Consider the following 12,430-nt stretch of genomic DNA (forward strand, 5'->3'; position numbering starts at 1 on the left):
GAGATCACAACAGAGGGCCCTGGACAGAGCTGGAGAAAAATGTACAAAATTCTAACCCACAAAAAAAGACCAGACTTATTGGCCTGACAGGGACTGGAGAAACCCCAAGAGTATGGCCCCCGGAAACCCTTTTAGCTCTGTAATGATGTCACTCCCGAGGTTCACCATTCAGCCAAAGATTAGACAGCCTCATAAAACAAAATGAGACTAATGGGGCACAACAGTCCAGGGACAAGGACTAGAAGGCAGGAGGGGACAGGAAAGCTGGTAATAGCGAACCCAAGGTTGAGAAAGGGACAGTGTTGACATGTCATGGGGTTGTTAACCATTGTCATAAAACAATATGTGTACTAATTGTTTACTGAGAAATGATTTGTTCTGTAAACCTTCATCTAAAGAACACAATTTAAAAAACAAACAAACAAAAAAGACCAACCAACTACCCTTAAGTAGATTCAGACTTGTGCTGCCACTATGTGTGTCAGAGTAGAACGGTGCTCCATGGGGTTTTCAATGACTGATTTTTTGGAAGTAGATCACCAGGTCTTTCTTCTGAGGTACCTCTGGGTGGACTTCAAGCTTTTGGTTAGCAGCCAAGTGTGTTAATCATTTGCCCACCCTGGAACTGCAAGTGCTTCTTAGTGTCCTTTAAATGAAATGATTTTTTTCTTTAAAGAAGGATAATTCTTGCATATGTTTTCCTCATAGAGGGGGCTGATATTTTGCTCCATCTATGAATTTATCTTTTTTTTTTTTGTGCATACTTTGATTTCATTTTTTTTAATTGCATGTTATATGAGGGTTTACAGAGCAAATTAGTTTCTCGTTAAACAATTAATACATATATTGTTTTGTGACATTGGTTACCACCCTTATGACATGTCAACACTCTCCCCTTCTCAACCTTGGGTTCTCTGTTACCAGCTTTCCTATCCCCTCCTGCCTTCTCATTCTTGCCCCTGGGCTGGTGTGCGCATTTAGTCTCATTTTGTTTTACAGACCTGTCTAATCTTTGGCTGAACTGTTAACCTCAGGAGTGACTTCAGCACCGAGTTAAAAAGGAGTCAGGGGGCCATATTCCCAGGGTTTCTCCATCATCTGTCAGACCAGTAAGTCTCACTTTTTTTTTTGTGTGTGTGAGTTAGAATTTTGTTCTACATTTTTCTCCAGCTCTGTCTGGGGACCCTCTATTGTGATCCCTGTTAGAGCAGTCAGTAGTGGTAGCCAGGCACCATCTAATTGCGCTGCATTCAGTTTGGTGGAGGCTGTAGTACTTGTGGTCCATTTGTCCTTTGAACTAATCTTTCCCTTGTGTCTTTGGTTTTCTTCATTCTCTCTTGTTACAGACTGGGTGAGACCAGTGGAATATCTTAGATGGCCACTTGCAAACTTTTAAAACTCCAGACACTACTCACAAAAGTAGGATGTAGAACATTTTCTTTATAAATTATGTTATGTCAATTGAGCCAGATGTTCCCTGAGACCACGGTCCCCAGTCCTCAGCCTAGTAACTCGGTACCTCAGAGAGTTTGGGTGTATCTCTGGAGCTTCCATGACCTTGCTTTGGTCAAGCTGTGCTGATTTTCCCAGTATTGTGTACTGTGTTATGCTTCACCATAGTTACTACGTATCTATTGTTATGAATTTGTTATCTTAAAATGTCCTTCCATTCTAACATTCTCTAGTACAGAATCTCTAAATTGGTTATGTACAGAAGCAAGTGAATAGCACAGGAGACAATGAAGAAAGAGTACTGAGAAGTACAGTGGGTAAGTTTGCTACAACCGAGTAATATGGCTGAAGGTAGTGGGGTATTAGATTCTTAAAGTGTGAACACTTGTGAATTTGCAGGCTTTACTTGTGAGTTTCATGAATTCAAAATACACAGTGCTGGGTGCTTCCCTTGTTTCCTTTAACAATCCTCTTTCTTTTTCCAAAAGCTGTCTCAGGTACATCGAGCCACAGAATCTAACAAGCATCTCAGAATTCCTCCTCCTGGGCCTCTCAGAGGACCTGGAACTGCAGCAATTCCTCTTTGGGCTGTTCCTGTCCATGTACCTGATCACTGTGACTGGGAACCTGCTCATCAGCCTGGCTGTCACCTCTGACTTGCACCTCCATACCGCCATGTACTTCTTCCTCTCCAACCTGTCTTTGGCTGACATTGGTTTCATTTCCACCAGAGTCCCAAAGATACTAGTAAACATCCAGACACAGAGCAAATCCATCACCTATGTGGGCTGCCTGACACAAGTGTCCTTTTTTTATTTCTTTGGATGTCTGGACAGTGTGCTTCTCACCACAATGGCTTAGGACTGGTTTGTGGCCGTCTGTCACCCCCTGACTACACAGTCATCACACACCTCCACCTCTGTGAAGTCCCAGCTGCACCTTTCAATGGTATTACAACTTACCTGCTGCATAGATGTGGAAATCCATCATTTCCTCTGTGACCCTCCTCAACTTTTTAACCTTGCCTGTTCTAACACATCCACAAATACCATTACTGTATTGTATTGGTGCCATCTTTGGTGGTGTTCCGGTCACAGGGATCCTTTTCTCTTACACTAGAATTGTTTCTTCTATTCTAAGAGTCTCATCTTCAGGTGGGAAGTATAAATCCTTCTCCACTTGTGGCTCTCACCCGTCAGTCATTTGTTTATTTTATGAAACAAGCCTTGGAGTGTACTTCAGTTCAGCAGTCTTATCTGCCAGTAGGGGTGCAGTGGCCTTAGTGACGTACACTGTGGTCAAGCCCATGCTAAACCCCTTCGTCTACAGCCTGAGGAACAGGGACATCAAGAGAACCCTGCAGAGGATCCTCAACAGAACAACATAATGTCAATACTTGTGCTGTCTTTCTGGGTGTGTGAGTTGGAAAAGACAGCAAAACCAAACATCTGGAGCCATAAATCTTGCCTCTTTGGTTACATAATTTTTGTAGCTCTCATAGGTTTCAGTCTCGGGATTTCGTATCTGAAGATTGTTTCCTTTGTCACATTTTTAATTGGATAGTGGTAGTATTCTGGGATAGTCAGTCTGCATGACCAAATCCCATTATAGCTATGGAGCCTTCTGTAGCTTCTCATCTATAATCCAGGCTTCCTGGTAAAATGCACAATTCTATTTTTATATACTTAAAATCTTAATGCTTTACCATAATTGCTAACTATTACCCAGACTACCTTTACATCTAACAGAACTGTATATGCAGGTTGTGTGTGAGAATGCATGTCACTGGTCCCAGACCTTCACTTCATAATGTAATCATCTGGAAAGCTTAAAAATATTGACGCCTTGGTCCCACAACTACAGATTCTGATTTAATAGGACCAGTATGTGGCTTAAGCATAAGATTTTTAAAGCACCACAGGTGGTTTTATTGTACAGTCATGGTGAGAACTACTCATCTTTTTTTACTTTTCCTTCAAAAATTATTTTGTTGTGGGTCTTTTACTTCTCCTGAGCAGATACTGAAGACCTGAAAGTGATCAGAGATTGCATGGGGAAAGATATGAAAGAACTTACCCTAACAACAGGCAAGTGATTTTCCCCAGTATTCTTGGTATTTCTTCTCATATCTTCTCCTTCTACATCATGTTGTTGTTAGCAGCTCTTGAGTTGCCTCCCTGACACATGGCAACCCCATGCACAACAGACGAAAATGCTGCCTGACAAGTTCTGTCCATCTCCATGATCGATTGTGGTTGAGAAGACAGTGATCCGTGGAGTTTTCAATGACTGATTTTTGGAAGTAGATTGCTAGGCCTTTCTTACTAGTTCGTCTTAGTCTGGAATCTCTGCTGAAACCTGTTCAACATTTTATCAGCAAATAAGTCTCTACTGACAGTTGGTGGCTGCACATGAGGTACATTTGTTGGGAATCAAACCTGATCTTCAACATGAAAGGGGAAAATTCTACCAATGAACCACCACTGCCTCTGCCCTGCACACCATAAAGTGGGTCATATGTGCTGTTGATAAGCTATTGTCTCCCTTGTCCAGATTCATCCTTGTGTAATTTACTCTGTGACACTCAAGCTGGAGAGGAAAGGATCTTTAAACCATTTTTATGCTTTCCCTTCTGGCTTTATGTTATATTCTTCCCATAATGATCAGTAAAGGTCACCACACCCTAATAAGCTCAACATTTTCCTTATACCTGTTTCCTTAGCCCTAGGTATAGTAGCTTCTTTCTGCAGTTACTATCGGTGTATTGCCACAGTGCTACTTTTTGCCTTTGAGTCCTTGAATAACTATTTTACCAATTTCCAGTGTGAAATGCTCTTCATGGTGTTTTCACTTTACTTTAGTGAATCATGACTTATAAATTATCCTTGGAGAATAAAGGTATTTGTGAAGTGTCTAAAATTGGAACATTACAAAGCATGTTTGGAAAAAAAAAGGTGATTGTAAATGATATGTCTGGTCAAGGTTGGACAACTGAGGATTAAGGTGGTGGTATCATATTTAAAGTTACTGTGGCTCTATTGGTGCTCTAAGATCATTAATTCACCAAGTAGTTACGAATAAATTAAATTTTATCCTATTCTTCATTAGTCCGAGATTGCAAAGGGTCATGTCTTTGGTAAAGGAGAGCTCTTGCTTTTTACTTGTAACGGTTTAATGAAGACTGTACTGTGTTACCACGTTTCCTTGTCTTTGGGTTCCTTTTGTGTTCTACTACTTGGGTATGCATTTGTCCGAGGAAGTAATTTGGGGCTCTCTGAAAATCTGCCAAATTAATAGCTTAACTTACTCTGTCTTTTACCACTGAATTAAATCTCCTACAAATTTTCCTGATGAGAAACTTTGATACTGGAGAACAGAATGCACTTGGCAGAGGATGAGGCCATACCAGTTTGTAAGAAGATATAGCTCTCATTAAAAATCATGGAAGTATTGTTCTGATTGTCTGGTTATGGTTAACTGCAGTGAGACTTTATGGATTCCATGCCTAGAACTAGGTTGCATATACATTTCTGCAAATCTAGGGATGGCCAAAAAAAAAACAAAAAATGAATGTATCCAATGTAATGTTTCCATTCAATGTCTGCTGGTAGACTCTACCCAAAGATAACATTTTCTTTCTCCTCTTTAAACTTCAAGACTTAGAGGCAGGCCAAGATGGCGGAGTGGTCAGATGGCTTTCTATATCCCTCTTACAACAAAGACCTGGAAAAACAAGTGATTTGATTGTATCTGAATATCTAGGAGCCTTGAACAAGGCAATGTTGAGGAATCGGACTGAGTGGCAGGGGGAGAGGGAGACAGTTCGGAAGAAGCAAGGAGTGCCAGAACAGCAGCAGCGGGAGCTACAGCTCTTCAGCCTCAAAGGGCTCTGGGTGCACAGCAAAGCAGGAAAACAGCTCCTTGTGTGCACTCGGGACGCAGTTTCCACATCCAGAGAGATTTGGCAGCAGAGATTCTGCTTGGACACTCCGAACTAGTAAAAAGCAGCTTCCAAGTGGCTAAAGATAAATATGTGTGTGTGGCCTTTAGCAGGGATTTTTTTTAAAAGCCCATTTGGGAAAAACCTCTCTCCCTTTTACCTCCTCCCTCCCCGCTCTGCATCAGTCTGGCCTTCTGAAGTCTCTGAGTTCCCTGGGCCGGAAGTAGATCCCAAAAGGCACCCTGACCCATTCTCCTGGCCCTGGAGAGGGAACAGATAAGCTACTGGCTCCCCTAAGCCAGGAACTCAGTGTCAGCGCAGCTCCTTTACTAAGCACAGGCATAAGGGGTCCACAGACTTTGAGTGCCTTTCACCCCTGTATAGACTTGTGTGGACCCATCTAAACAGCATAAGCCCTCACTACCACAGTACAACAGAGTAAACACCTGAAGTCTAACTTCAACTCTTTCAACTGTAAAGGGGCATATTTGTGACCCATGACACAGCCCTGCCCTTTAAGCAGGCACATTTATGGGTCCGCATCAGGGGCTTGAGGACTCGTGGCTCCACCTATGTCACCTAGTTACCTGCTACAGGGGTCCAAGAATAAGTGGTGCCCTCGAGTCTTTACAGCCAACAGAGCAGGGGGCTCATAGTCTGGAAGCAAAATACCTACCTACTCACTCTAGGGAATAGGGACACGCTTTCCTTTTAGACACTCAGGGGCAGCCGTCAGCCCCCTGCCTTACTCAGCGCATGACCCCCTACTGCAGACAGATACTTGTGCCTACACCTATCACCTCTGCCTCTCTAAGACTGTAGGTGAGAGCCTGCACCACACACTTGGTGACCGACTGCCTGGACACCTGAGCTGAACCCATAAAGCAAAATTTAATGGACTCCTGTGTGCACATACTTAGTTGCAGAACTAACTACCTGGTGACAGGACGGTAGAGCTTCAAAGGCTCCAATAATCAAAGTAGCACACACAAGCAGCCTATTTGGGCATATCAAAACAAAACAAGAAGCTAGGACACACTAAAAAAATATAAAATATAATTATAATAACTTTAATGGTTCGGAGACAACAGTCAATATCCAATCACATAAAGAGGCAGTCCATGATGGCTTCAGCATGCTCCCAAAATAAAGACTCAATAAATTCTCTGGAGGAAGAGAATTTCTTGGAATTACCAGAGGCAGAATACAAAAGATTAATATACAGAACTTTTCTAGAAATTAGAAAGAAAATTCGACAAAATGCATAAACTGCCAAAGAACATACAGACAAAGTAGTAGTGGAACTTAAAAAAGTTATTCAAGAACATAATGACAAATTTAATAGGCTGCAAGAATCCATAGAGAGACAGCAATCAGAAATCCAGAAGATTAACAATAACATTTCAGAATTAGACAACTCAATAGAAAGTCATAGGAACAGAATTGAGGCAGTAGAAGTTAGAATTAGTGACATTGAAGATAAAGCACTTGCCTAACTTATTTGAGGAAAAATAAGATAAAAGAATTTAAAAGAATGAAGAAACTCTAAGAGTTATGTGGGACTCTATCAAGAGAAATAACCCACTAGTGATTGGAGTACCAGAACAGGGGGGGATAACAGAAAATACAGAGAAAATTGTTGAAGATTTGTTGACAGAAAACTTCCCTGATATAATGAAAGATGAGAAGATACATATCCAAGATGCTCATCGAACCCCACATAAGGTAGATCTCAAAAGAAAGTCACCAAGACATATTATAATAAAACTTACCAAAACCAAAGCTAAAGAGAGAATTTTAAAAGTGGCTAGGGATAAAAGAAAAGTCATCTACAAAGGAGAGTCAATAAGACTAAGCTCAGACTACTCAGCAGAAACCATGCAGGCAAGAAGGCAATGGGATGACATATATAAAGCCTTGAAGGAAAACAACTGCCAGCCAAGAATTATGTATCCAGCAAAACTGTTTCTCAAATATGATGGTGAAATTAGGGCATTTCTAGATAAACAGAGGTTTAGGTAATTTGCAAAAACCAACCCAAAATTACAAGAAATACTAAAGGGAGTCCTCTGGTTGGATAATCAATAACATCAGATAACAAAGAAAGACTAGAACACAGGACAGAGCAACAAGATATTGACTCAGGTAGGGAAGTCGAAAGCACATCAAACCTAAAACATTGAAAATAGGGAAACAGAGATATCAATATGTAAAAAAGGACAACATTAAAACAAAAAACAGGTACTTAGAAACTGCAGACATAGATTTTCCATATGGAGGGGAAGTCAAGGCGATACAAAGAAATAAAAGACTGGTATAAACTTAAACTTCAAGACTTAGAATGAGTGATACTAGTTGATTAATGCTATGAGTGGGGAAAAGACCGGAAGGAAATATGAAAGGTTCCTAATGGCTGTCAGAACTTGGTGTACTTACCTTATATGTGGAAGATGAACCACAGGTAATAGAAAGAGTGTGGGATTTGATGATGCACATCCAACCAGATCTTGGCTTATAAACTGGGCATCTTTGGCAATTCAGTGCACCTCACTGAGCCTCAGAGTCCTCATCATCAAATTGAGATTAATGGTGCTAATCTCCCAAGACCATTGTAGCGACTAAATAAAATGTTGTCAAAGTTGGATCAAATGGCAGTTTCCCATCAAATGGTAGCTCTTAATATCACTTTAAAGAAATCTTTTTAAGTGTGCATTCAACAAATTAAAAAATAACTTGATACTATAAACTGTGATCTTAGGCGTAATATAAAGCATCTTTCTGTATACATATGGTTACAAAAGCATTCATCAGAGAGAGTGGTTAAGAGGAGGTAATCAAAAGTACTGATTAAAACAGTGTTTAGTACATAGTAATGGATCAATAAGTGGACAGTAACATAGTCACTATATGAATAGGCCAATAGAGTAATTCAACTAATGGGTTTTCCAGGCCTAATATTTGATTTTCAACATTAGCTGCATTAACTCATTAGCTGTGTGGACTACAATTTGTTATTAAATTCTCATGGTCTCCAGTTCTTCATTTTAAATGATACTTAACTTACAACCCTGTAAGGACTATACAGATAATGTATATGCATGGTTAGTAAATATAGATATCACTACCATTGTCATCTACTCTACGGCTGATACCATTCAAATAAATTATTTGAACTGTAAGTGTGGTTTACCCTGGATACCTGACAGGCCATTATAATTTATTTTTACACAATAAGACCTTGAATAGTTTAAGGGTGGGGACTGGATCTCATTTATCTACATACTCAAAATGTAGCACAGTGAGGTCAGAGATTAGTTCCATCTCTACTTTGTATTATGTTGAGTAAAGTATCCACTGTCTTATAAGAAATGTGAAGATATTTTGAATCAATACATCCAGTATTTTCCTTCCTCCCTGGAGTACTATACTTTCCATAGAGATCTTTAAGAACTCCTAAAGGAAGAAATGTGTGTTTTTTTTGTTTTTATGGGCATTTGATGGGATCTATTATTCCATTTAATTGTATGTGCAAGAGGAAGAATCATCGAATAAAAGAGTAGGTTTTGATACATTCTATAAATAAAACAGGGATAAAAAATTGAGGGTAGACCATCCTCAACTGTACGTCTAAACAGGATGCCAGAAGATGATAGTCTGTTTTTTCAAGGACAATCATCATATGGGAGGAAATTGGGAAAAGCACAAAAAAAATCTCACTTTTTAACAAAGAACACAACTCTGTTCGGTTTTCATACATCTGTTCTCTACACTCATCTTTGAAAGTGACTCTGGAATATACCCTCTTTGTTGTTGCCATTGAGTCCACCCCAACTCATTACATCTTTAGCAGACCAAAACATTGCCTGGTCGTGCATCATCCTCACAATCTTTGGTATGTTTGGAGCTCAATGTTGCAGCCACTGTGTGAATCCATCTCATGGAGATTTTCTATCATTTTCTCTGATACCCTCTATCCACTACCCACTAAGAAATGATTCAGTTTATTATTAAATTTTTGCTACTGTCCAAGCATTCTAAAGTGTCTCAACACCCAGCCTCTCTTTCTCAAATACACCTCTACACACTTGCCGTTTTGTCATTTGTTATCTAAAAATTACTCTGTACCATTTATCTACACATAGGTAAATAGCATCCTTTCCTACATATTCAATTTATTGGATTTATATTGTTTTCCTTATATCAGTTATGGATATACCTATCTCCATTTTCTCATCAAGGAGATCACTTTGCCAGGAGGGCCACGCTGCGAGGATTTAAAAGGTGCAACAGTCTATGGAAGGGTTCTGCTGGTGCAATGGAAACCAGGGTACTGCCTTCTACTGCATGGCCAGGAGCAGGATGGATGGAGTCTGCGTAAGTATCCAATGCAGAGGTAGATCTGCCCATCTTCCAGTCTTTCCCTTGGTGATTTTTTTTGAGAAGATGGGATGTGATGGGCTGAAAAGATGGGGTATGACTATCATGGGCTTAGAGTCTAGCACCCTAATAGAAGGCAAGGCCTGTGTGGTGGGCAATATCTAAGACCATCCCAATGACCCATGCTTCCTGATGTTTATTCCTCCTCCTGGAATAATTTCCTCCCCATATTGTGGTCCAGACCTAGTGACACACTTAAAAGAATAGACTATGGCAAAAGAAATTGGGTGTAACTTCCAAGATTACGGTGCAAAAAGAATCTGGCTTTCATCTTTCTAGCATTCTGTTGATCTCTTGCTGACACACCACACTTGGATGAAAGCCAATTGCCTTGTTGAGAACTGCTCCATGCAGAGGTCCGCTTGGCAAGGAACTTAGGAAGACTTCTGGTCAATAGCTTGTGAGGAACTGAATCCTGCCACGGGCATGTGAATTACCTTGGAAGTGAATCCTCTCCCTGTCAAGCCTTGAGATGACCGAAGTCCCCTGGGCAACACCTTGATTGCAGTCTAGTAGAGCCCTGCAGAATTCAAAGTGTAAAGTAACCAAACAAGTATGCAAAAAACTTGTTTTCTAATAAAACAACATACATCAACTAAAGAGAAAAATTAAAACTAGTACTGTCATTCAAATTCACAAAAAAAAACACATAAATTTTCAATGCGTAAAACCCCAAACCCCAAGAAAAGTCTATAGGAAGGAAAGTAGTATATTCTCCTTAGAGACACAAATCTTAAAAAAGATATGGAAATAGTATCAGATTCTTGGTATACAGACTGTAATTCTCCCCAAATTACCTGATCAATTCATTGCATTTGCTGATATCTAAGTGACTCATGGATTCTTTCAATTAGAAAAATTGTCTGAATTTCATATTACGTTCCCTGCTATTTACAAGTCAGAGGTGAGAACACATGTGTTTTCCCTCCTGAGATTAGAAATGTCCAGTCCATTCCAGGACATTCATTTTTCTCCTCCCTCACCTGTTAATTTAACAAGCCTCAGAGACTAGGTTAACATAGATCAATTAGGCTAATTATGAGCTCTGTGAGTTGCTTTCTCAGTCATATAATTGTAAATTATTAGCCTGTGTCTCCAGCCCTTCAGTGTCCCAGTCCAGTTCCAGCACAGCAGGCTACGTATGTGTGTCTTCCTCCCATAGTCATCATTCACCTCAGGACACCCATGCCTAAGTCTGTCTTCCTGTCAGTCCTGAAGAAAGAGCCTCAGCTCTCATCTCTCGCCAGGCAGGAGAGGGGCAGTGGATCCACACTGTTTGACCATGACCCATCAGAGACACCATGCAACCCGGTGAGTGCTGAGAGAGACAGGAAGGCAGGAAGGACTGTCAAGAGCATTGTTTCCTCATCATCAGGACCAACAGCACAGTTGGGATAGCAAGAAGGGAATCAAAAATGGAAAGTTTCAACTAAGAGATTTTTGAAGTTTATGTCCTTTGTACTGGTGGAGATCTGAGGATTCATATTCAGAATTCTGCTCTCCTCCGCCACTATTTCTAGCTTCCATAGGCATTGCTCTCACTAGAAGAGGAAATGAATCCCTCCAAACTGTCAGTGGTTACGAGCTCGGCAGCTAACCAAAAGGTCAGCAGTTTGAATCCACCAGCTGCTCCTTGGAAACCCTATGGGGCAGTTTTATTCTGTCATATAGGGTCACTATGAGTCAGAATCGACTTGACTGTAATGGGTTTTTTTAATTTTTTGTTTTAAACTGTCCCCTAAGCACTTCTAAATTATCATGAAATTGAGGATGATGACAATGATGATGATGATGACAGTAACTATAATATCACCAAACTATATTGAGGGTTTCCTGGTGCCAGGCTCTGAGTTGTGTGTTTTGTAGCTTTTAAAATTTCATCTGTACAATTTACCTCCAAGATATAGGTGCACAGATTATTATTATTTTATATGTGAGAAGTGGAGCACAGTAATTTTATGTATTTTAATCAAGTTTTGGTGTAGAATGAAGTGAACCCAGATTTGAATCTGGGCAGTGAGGCTCCATTCACAGGGCACCTAGCCAATATTCTAACCTGTTAACACAATTTGCTATATCTCTACATGGGTCACCCAGGTGGAGTGCTTGCAGGGAAATGATACAGGCTTATTGTTTCTACTTCCCTAGAGCCTGCAAAAGCCCCCAAAGAGATGGATTGACATGGTGGTTGCAACAATAGGCTCAAACATAGCAAAGATTGTGAGGATGGTGCAGGACAGCACTTTGTTCTGTTGTATATAAGGTCACCACGAGTTGGGACCGACGTGATGGCATCTAACAACAACAACAACACAGCCTATACCACACTTGGCACAAGGCAGGCAACCAAAACAAAAAATTTTTGTTAAATACTGATTATCCATTTTTAGTTCACAGGAGCAAAGTATAGTCAATCTGTTGTCCACATACTGGGTGACTGTTTGCCTGTGCTTTCCTCCCTTCCAGGGATGTCCAGTAGGACTAGAGAGATGAATGAGACTCAGCACTCTACAGAGTTGGGACGGACTCTTGCCCACCCAGAATTTGGCTCAAATGTTGAGGCTGATGAGGCCACACACACACACACACACACACACACAC

At 40.5% G+C, this 12,430-nt stretch overlaps 1 pseudogene; it reads left to right on the forward strand.

Moving 5' to 3' along the window:
* Positions 1-1,962: 1,962 nt before the first annotated feature.
* Positions 1,963-2,839, forward strand: LOC101349632 (olfactory receptor 18-like; annotated as a pseudogene).
* The last annotated feature ends 9,591 nt before the right edge of the window (positions 2,840-12,430 follow it).

The sequence above is a fragment of the Trichechus manatus genome, unplaced genomic scaffold (assembly GCF_000243295.1).
Source record: "Trichechus manatus latirostris isolate Lorelei unplaced genomic scaffold, TriManLat1.0 scaffold00057, whole genome shotgun sequence".
Classification (NCBI taxonomy): Eukaryota; Metazoa; Chordata; class Mammalia; order Sirenia; family Trichechidae; genus Trichechus; species Trichechus manatus.